This window comes from Setaria viridis, chromosome 5 (assembly GCF_005286985.2).
Source record: "Setaria viridis chromosome 5, Setaria_viridis_v4.0, whole genome shotgun sequence".
NCBI classification, from domain to species: domain Eukaryota; kingdom Viridiplantae; phylum Streptophyta; class Magnoliopsida; order Poales; family Poaceae; genus Setaria; species Setaria viridis.
The window spans coordinates 40,800,407-40,810,032 of record NC_048267.2 but is presented as its reverse complement, the minus strand read 5'-3'; the positions used below and the strand labels follow the sequence as shown (position 1 = coordinate 40,810,032).

At 43.1% G+C, this 9,626-nt stretch overlaps 1 pseudogene; it reads left to right on the top strand.

Annotated features, from left to right (window-relative positions):
• Positions 1-1,508: 1,508 nt before the first annotated feature.
• LOC140223000 (uncharacterized) lies at positions 1,509-3,945 on the top strand (annotated as a pseudogene).
• Positions 3,946-9,626: the final 5,681 nt, after the last annotated feature.

The following is a 9,626-nucleotide window of genomic DNA, read 5'->3' as shown; positions in this document are numbered from 1 at the left end:
ATACTCACCCTCTCCTGCTGTCCTGCTGCTGCTGCTGCAGTCGCCGATCCGGCTGATCAATCAAGCACCCCGACCGACACCTGTTGGCGTTGGGGTCGCAGTCCCAAGAGGCCAGGCGACGTGAGGACGCGATGGTCCTGCGACACTCCACTCCGCACGACACAATTGGATGACAAGTGCACGTCCGCAGCCCGGCCACGTCCAACGGCCCACAGTCCTGTGCATTTCCTCTCGTATTCAATACGGGCGGGGCGAGCGCATCTGTGCCGGCCCTGATCCGGAGGTGCAGCGGCACGCAGCTCACACATGGCGACGGCATGAGCGACAGCCCTCCTACGCGTCCGCCGTGCGTGTGCGCGGCCGGCAGGGGGTGGGGACTTGGGAAGGAAGAAGTTTTGCGGCTGCAGCGAAGAGACCACGAACGGACAAGCAGGCGCAACGAGCCCACCGGCCGGACGCCGCGGCGTTGCCCAGCCAGCCAGATCGGCGCTCGTATCTGGTTTTACAAGAGGCCGACAGGTGCTTTCGGGTGGAAAGGCGAGAACATCAGCATCACCGACTCGTGGAGGTCACTTCGCACTTGTGCTGATGCGCTCTCGATCGCAACGGCACGTTTTGGGTCGGATTCGGTCAAGGAAGTTTCTGTGATAGCACGCACTACTTTCTGCTAGTTTCAGGTCCATATTCGAATATGCGAACTGAAAGCTTAAGGGCACAGTTCACCTGCATCATGGCTTCATGGCACTTTGGACTCCTACTTCCTTCGATCTCGTGCGTATAGGTCCATTGTCCATACGTCCGGCTCATCTAATAAATGGTGGTAGAAGCACGGGCGGAGCTAATGGGCTGTCCGGATATGGCACGGCATACCCTAAGCAGCCCAGCCCAACAAAGCTATCCATCTGTTAAAAAAAAAAAACCCATTGCCGTATCCCATTCCCATCGCGAGACAGAAGCCAGCACCGCGCGTGACGCGTTGCGGACGCCGACCGAGCGGGCGAGCGGCGCGCGCACGCTGCGCAGCGGTGCAGGGCCCAGCCGGCTAGCCGCCCAGGCGCCCAGGCGCAGCCCCCGCCGCCGGCTGCCGGCTGCCCGGCCGGCCTTCCCGGCTGCCAGGCCAGGGCGCCCGCCACTAGCGTCCCAGCACCCTCCGCGCACCCGCGGCCCCGCGCCGGCGCTCTATCCGGCTCCAGCTATCCCCTCCGAAGTCCGGCCCTCCCTCAGTCCCTCTCGTGCGTCGCATCGCCCGGCGGCCCCTCCATCTCCCTGCTGAAGCAAAGGTACTGCCACTGAAGAAATTTTCCCCTAAATCTCTAACCCTAACTGTTAGTTGTTGTTCAATTTATCCTCAAATTAGTTCAATTGATGTTGTTGTAAGCTGTGTAGGTGTACTTTTGTAGGCAGTGAGAACTGAGGATTAGGAAATAAGGATGAATTAGTTGATTATACTTATACAGTATGTCCTTTATGCTTTGTAGGATTTGTGAACTATGAAGAGAGATGGAGACATTGCTTCTATGTTTCAGAAACAAGCTGCAAAGAAACGTGCTTGTTCAACTCCTGTTGTGGAAGAGCAAAATCAAGTGGAAGAGGAGATTACGATCATTGAAGAAATTGTTGATCCTTCTGTAACAGAAGCAACTGAAGATGTGATTGCTGCTGCTGTAGAACCAAATCCTTCAGGTTACGATGTTGATCGCCTTCCACATGATCCAGATGAAAGGTTGCCCATTTCAAATTATCATACTAATGATCAGGATGCAGTCAGGAGAGCATACATTCTTAGAGGGCCATTCCGTCCTTATGCTCATGAGTTTCCAAAAAGGAAAATTGGAGATAGAGATCGTAATTTCACATGTATATGGTTTGCTAAATATGATTGGGTTGAATATAGCATCAAGAAGGATTCCGTGTTTTGCTTTGTGTGCTATTTGTTCAAAAACAAAAAATACAAGGGTAAAGGGACAGATGCATTTATTGTAGATGGATGGAGAAATTGGAATGTAGGAGATACTTCACTTTTGAAGCATCATAAATCTAAGGCACACAAGGAAGATCAAGAGAAGTACATTGGCTATATGAATCCTAATGCAGCAATTGATAATAAAATTGAGAAGTGGAGTGATGAAGAAATAAAGCATTACAAGATCAGATTGACTTATTCGCTAAGATGTATCAAGTTTCTTTTGCATCAAGGGTTGGCTTTCCGTGGACATGATGAAAGTGAAGAGTCTAGCAACAAAGGCAACTTTATAGAATTGTTGAAATTTCTTGCAACAAATAGTGAAGAAGTGAACAAGTTTGTGTTGAACAATGCTCCAGGTAATTGCTCATTAACTAGCCCAATGATCCAGAAACAAATTATTTCATGTTTCTCCATAGAGACTAGAAAGAAAATAATTGAAGAGATTGGTGAAGATCACTTTGCTATCTTAGCTGATGAATCTAGTGATGTATCACATAAAGAACAACTAGCCCTTTGCTTACGTTTTGTTAATAAATTGGGAAGACCATGTGAGCACTTTATTGGAGTAGTTCATGTAGATGATACTACCTCGTTATCACTTAAGGAAGCAATTGAAGTTGTACTTGTTAGTCATGGTTTGACTGTGACTAGCATCCGTGGTCAAGGCTATGATGGGGCTAGCAATATGAAAGGAGATATTAAAGGGCTAAAAACATTGATCATGCAAGAGTCACCTTCTGCTTATTATGTCCATTGTTTTGCACATCAACTCCAACTAGTTCTTGTTGCCGTTGCTAAGGATAATACTGATTGTGTATGGTTCTTGGACCAAGTGTCTCTCTTGCTAAATATTGTTGGAGTTTCATGTAAACGTCATGGGATGCTTCGAAATGCTAGACTTGAGAGTATCACGAAAGCACTTGAATGTGGGGAACTCAATACTGGGACAGGATTGAATCAAGAGATGGGGTTGCTAGGCCTGGTGAGACTCGATGGGGCTCTCATTACAAAACTATATGCAATATCGTTGCTATGTATCCTATAATCCGTGATGTACTCATCGCTCTTGGACAGGATACAACACATAAGAGTGATTGGACAAAAATTCATTTTATGGTTGGAGCATTTGAGTCTTTTGATTTTGTGTTCAGTGCACACTTACTGCTTGTTATTATTGGATATACAAATGAATTATCTGAGTGTTTGCAAAGGAGGGATCAAGATATTATTCATGCAATCCAACTTATTAATGTGGCAAAAAATAGAATGCAACACTTGAGGTCTAATGGATGGGATCAATTCCTTCAAAGGGTCACTTTGTTTTGCAATAAATATGGTGTCGGAGTTCCTGATATGGAGGCTAATTATGTGCCTTATGGAAGATCAAGAAGGTTTGTCCAAGACCAAATAAATGATGATCACTTCAGAAGAGAGGTATACATCGGGATTATTGATAAAATCAGTCAAGAGCTTGATAATCGGTTTGATGAGGTTAATATGGAGTTACTTTCTTGTATGTCTGCCCTCAACCCATCCAATTCATTTGCATCATTTGATGCACAGAAGGTATGCCGAATGTTGAATTCTATCCTAAGGACATATTTGGCTCCGAATTGCTAAAGCTTGGATTGCAACTTGATACCTATATTGATGTCATGAGACAAGATGATAGATTCAGTGGTCTGGAAAACCTTGTTGACCTCTCAGTTAAGCTAGTGGAAACAAATAGGCACAAAGTTTATGATTTGGTTTATTTGCTTATCAAATTGGTATTGATTCTACCGGTGGCGACGGCAAGTGTTGAGAGGGCATTTTCTGGAATGGATTTTGTCAAAACCAAGCGGAGAAACAAAATGACTGATAATCTCTTAGATGATTGCCTTGTCACGTTCATTGAAAAAGACATTTTGGATGAAGTAGATGAAGATGATGTAATCAAGACTTTCATGTCTATTAGAAAGCGTAGGCCCCAAAAGTAATGATGTAATCTTATTTGGTTAAGTTTATATCATGCATATTCTGAACTATTAGTGTGCTATTTGAACTATTTCTATCTTCATTTAAGACTTATTATGCTATTTAGTAGTTGTGTACTGAATTGTGAGGCAATTTTTATGATGTTGTACCGAGTTGCTAAATGAATTTTACCGGTTTGCATATATAAATTTTCGTTCAGCATACCCTTCGCAAAAATCCTAGCTCCGCCACTGGGTAGAAGGGGATGGTGACGCGCTGCAAATCTCTCGCAGATGCGCTACACGACTACACCAATATCCTGGACCAAAGAAACATGTAGTACTTCCTTAATCATCGATGGCCAACGTTTTATGGTGATTTAGGGCACGTTTGGTAGCTTTGCCTCTTCAGCTCGCCTCGCCTAGCTCGGCTGGGTAAACTTGCCGGCGCAGGAGAGCGCTCGCTCAGCTTCGCTTGCAGAAAGCTTGAAAACTCAAATCCTGAGACCGCTAGCTAACCAACCAAACTAAGTCTATCCAGCGCCTATCCTTGCCAAGCTAGGCAACACATTAGCTAGCAAGCATACCAAACGTGCCCTTATTTTTCCTTACGAGTTAGTTATTCACGTAAACCGGACCGTGCATGTACCCACACTCACCAGTATACCACACACGTGCTACTGCATTGATGCTCTCCACTTGTATTCGGAAGCAAACAACATGTGCTTTGATTTGCAGTACAAAATACTCAAGCATTGCGGTGATTTTGTAACTTTTAATGCATGGTCGTACGTATATGGAGCCATCTTTGCATAAAAGAAAAGAAATAAGTCCGAAGTAGGAATCATAAAAGACCACAGGTATGGCAAATGTTAGATACTTCATTTATATTCACTTCAACAAAAATCTCATGTATGCATAAATGGAACGAGAAATTTGATTTTCTTTCATTCAAGGGCAATAAAAGGTAAACCCTCCTACAGTAAACACAAGGGGGCACATGCCCCACCAGAAATGTTGTCTCCATGGTATTTCCATTATGTAATCATCTTTATGAAATTAACTATCAACTTAGCAGTCATTGTGGTTGTGGATCATGCAGCTTTTTTATGTCCGATTTCCGATGTTTTGCTGATTCTTTTGGTAGGTACTACGAGATTGTAAATATGATATGAATTATCTAGTAGGACATCCTTACAGAGTTACACTGCAAGAGTTGTGACTGGATTTTCAGTACCAACAACACTAGCTAGTCAAATAGAAGTGTGGCGTGAAATTTTTTCTTCATGTTAAAGACTAGCACAAACTGCGATAGAGATGCCTTGATGATAGAGTTGGTAGGGTCAGCAAGGGCCATCCCCCCCCCCCCAAAAAAATGAACTTTTTCAAAAACTCTCTTCATCTCTTTTGGACTTATTTTATTCTTCATCATAAATATGGTAAATTATGCCAAATCTCTAACTACAATTTGATAAGAGTCATAAAATACACGCAAAGCGTGCATATATGATCAAGACGTGTACTCTTATATTCCCTAGAAAGTGCATTGCCATTTCACTCTAGTCACACAGGTTTATTAGTTTCAAATCCTAAAACAGCAGGGGAGATCAAAGAGGAGGAAACAATCCATGATCCTCTATGATTCTGGTTGACAAGTATGTTGGTATTGTCTTGTAAGTAGTTTCATGTATTGCCATATATATAATTTGAAATGATTTATTGAATAATTCTAATATGGGTTGCCTTTTAAGTCATTGTATATAATTACACATTCCTAGTTCATGAATGAATAAATATATAACAAATGAATGTTGTAGGTTGCATGCCAATTGACAACAACAATCACAACTCGTATAAACAGTGCATTTGTAGTATCATAATTCTAAATTTAGCTTATAAGGTAGTTGCTTATCCTATGACAGCCAATCCATGATCCTCTATGATTCTGGTTGACAAGTATGTTGGTATTGTCTTGTAAGTAGTTTCATGTATTGCCATATATATAATTTGAAATGATTTATTGAATAATTCTAATATGGGTTGCCTTTTAAGTCATTGTATATAATTACACATTCCTAGTTCATGAATGAATAAATATATAACAAATGAATGTTGTAGGTTGCATGCCAATTGACAACAACAATCACAACTCGTATAAACAGTGCATTTGTAGTATCATAATTCTAAATTTAGCTTATAAGGTAGTTGCTTATCCTATGACAGCTTAATTAAGTAGACAAACATTATTTTACTTTCCTTCAACTTTGTATTTTGTGTCTATGCAACCTTATAATGATGTGACCGTTCTTTTGATGTATCGCCATGTGAATGAGCGAGTTTGTTTGGTGGCCCCTTCATACTATTGTTTTCGCTCTGTCCGTGAGGTGGCACCGTGGCGTAGTTAACATGTTTGGTTTATAGCTAACTTGGCATGGTTGCTGACGAGTATTTGATTAACTACTAGAATTATGGCAAGCAAAACTTAGTCTTTTGGCTCAGTTGCCATACACTCTGTCATTTAACTTTTTTTTTTGCTTTTGCTGAAAAAGTATTGGCCACAATTTGCTGTGCTACCTGTGGCAATGTTAGTACCCATCCAAGCGGATCCTAACTATGGAACAAAGTGAAACGAAGTAAAAACCTATCATCGTTAATAGTTTATACATTTTAAGTTAAGAAAGTGTAGCTCTCAGCCTCTGAATTAACTAGGGTGTATAGCCATTAAATTAAACTCACAAACATCTAGATAGACGAACACTAATCATGCACCCATGACTCCAACACCACACCAATGATTTATTTTGAAAGATTCTATAAATCTAGTTACGTATTACTAATACTCAAAAAAATGTTAAAATGTAGAGTGCAGAATCACATTTCACCAGAAGGTGATGATGCGTTATGCAACATGGTAATAACTAAATTATTCAAAGAATTCAGATCAATCGACAAATGGAACATGTAGTACCTACCAGTTCAAAATAGCACCAAACTTTAGCATTTCTCATAGCAACAATATCAGTTTTTTTGTCCTTAAAAAAGGCCGTATTGCACCATGGTGGCCTGGTGGTGGGTGGATCAATTCCTAAAAGCCCAACGGGCCCCCCGCGCGCAGCACGTGTCTATGCAGCGTTGTCGGCCCAGTTTACGCTTTCGGCCCAACGTTGAAGCGGAACACAAAACCCTAGAAAGAGAGAGGGCGAGAGGCTCGTTGGAACTGTAAGTTGTGTGTACCTTGGTCCTCCCCAGGCCCAAAGCATCATGCTTGCAACCTAAAAAAGAATCTCTGATTGACCAAACGTACGGACAAAACGCGAGCGTGCGTTGGGCCACGTCGCCCGCGTTTCTTGACCCTTGGATTCCTCTGCGCAGCTGATCAAGCCATCGTCCCTCTCAGACTCGTCCTGACTCCCGATCTCTTCAGTTTTGCGACGCTTGATGGGCGGCACCGCAGGGCTGTGCACCCACCCCAAGTCCCCGTGCCTCCTGTGACTCTGTCCCTCCCCTCTCTACCTCGACGTGGCAGGACCTCTAGCGCGTTCCTGTGCTGGTGGAGCTTCAAGCCGGCATTCCCGTTCGCTGCCACGGGACATCGCTTGGGGTGGCGGCCAGCGGCCTGCAAGCAAACGCGGCACTAGGAGCAGCTGATTCCATCCACCATAGGTGCGCGTGTCTCGACGTCGTCATCACTCGCCGTCGCCGTTTCGGTCAAGAAGGTCAACAAACAGCGAAGGCTCGAGGGTGAGCGGGTAATCGTGAGCCTGCGGCATGCCACAGGTGCCGCCGTCGCAGCGGGGTGTAAGAGCGATGCCATTGCGGCGGAACAGACCAGCGCCGCCCCGGGGACAGGCGATGGGAACAGTGCTTGAGGCACGGCGCGGACACGAAATGATAACGAGAAATGCAATGAATTACCACAGTCGACTTAAATCAAGATCAGTAAGCGTTCAGCTCTGACAAAGGCAATTTATAATTGGCACCACTAGCTATCTACTGCACCTCGAAAACAAGGTGATATGTCTAAAAACTGCACTCGAGTTGAAAATGCGACCTGTTCGCTTCAGCTTATTCAGCCGACTTATCAGCCAAACAGTGTTTTCCTCTCACAACAAATTAGCTGTTTCAGCTTTTCAGCCGGCTTATAAGCTGAAGCGAACAGGTCCAAAAGGAAGGGTTGCTGACACCTGACAGGCTCCCTTTTGACTCTTCTATTGAGGGGGCGTTTGGTTCCCTTTGCTTATTTTTAGCACGTATCACATCGAATGTTTAGATACTAATTAGGAGTATTAAACGTAGACTATTTACAAAACCTATTACATAAGTGGAGGCTAAACGGCGAGACGAATCTATTGAGCCTAATTAATCCATCATTAGCAAATGTTTACTGTAGCAACATATTATCAAATCATGGACTAATTAGGCTTAATAGATTCGTCTCGCCGTTTAGCCTCCACTTATGTAATGGGTTTTGTAAATAGTCTACGTTTAATACTCCTAATTAGTATCTAAACATTTGATGCGACGGGTGCTAAAAATAAGTAAGAGTAACCAAACCAGATCTAAGTTATGTAGAAATTAGATCTGTATTCTCCATATAATTTTCAGAGCAAATATCTGTACCAAACGTTTCAATTTTCTTCTATTATACTCCCAGCACCAAATGTTTGAATTTCAACAAATGCTTGCTTCCTGTTACGGTGTTACCTAGGATTTACACATACTCTATAGCATCAGTCAACCTATGCTATAATGCTATCAATTGAAAAGCTGCTTGCTTATCCATTTTTCTTTTACATTTAACTGTCCTTTCCTTCTTTAACAAATGTTTGATGCATGTAGCCTTGAGCCCTTGAGTACCAATTGTCCCATTCTATTGATTGCGCTAAGCCAACTTATGATGTAAATAATTGGTAACACTATTAGAAATATGAGCATTGATCCTTGATGTTAGTACCGGACGACTTTTCGTTCAATACTAACGCGCGAAATTAGTATGGGTAGAAATTTTCGATCCTCGGAAGCCTTTTAATACCAGTACTAAATTTAGTAGTGGTTGGTGTTATTGCCCGATACTAAAAGGCATAGACGATTTAGTGCCAGCAATAACACCAGTACCTCGAAGAGTATCATTTAGTATCGGGCAATAACACCATCATATGTGTTGTGTAAAGGTTCACACAAGGCTTAAGATTGTGGGTTCAAATCTCACGAACTGCGCACGCGCATATTACGCGTGAAATTTGTGTTAACTTGTGACTTGCAACGATGCGGGGGCCTCTCATCAGGGAGTTAGATTCCGTTGAATATCGTCTGTATGAACTACCCGTTATTGACTTTCTATAAAAGCTTGAGAACTTCTTGATAAGAAAAAGAAAATGTTCCTAGTGGCAACAGAGGAGTGCATGGCAACTTAATAGAGAACCGGTGAATCCATATCCAGAGTTTATTTAATATGTTCCTGGTAGTATCGATAACAATATATAAAAGTTCCACGCTCGCAGATATCATATCTTCAAAATAAAATCTGAAGATCGGTAAAATCGTTGCGTCTCCTCTTGAACAAGTTACGGAGCAACGGGCTGGAACGAGACCACCACCATCCAAGCGCGAGCCGCGCCTCTGTTTTTGTGCGGTGGTGACGTGGTGCGGCCACTGGCCACCACACAAGAGCTCCTGACAGCTCAGTGGCGCCGACGCCAAAGCCT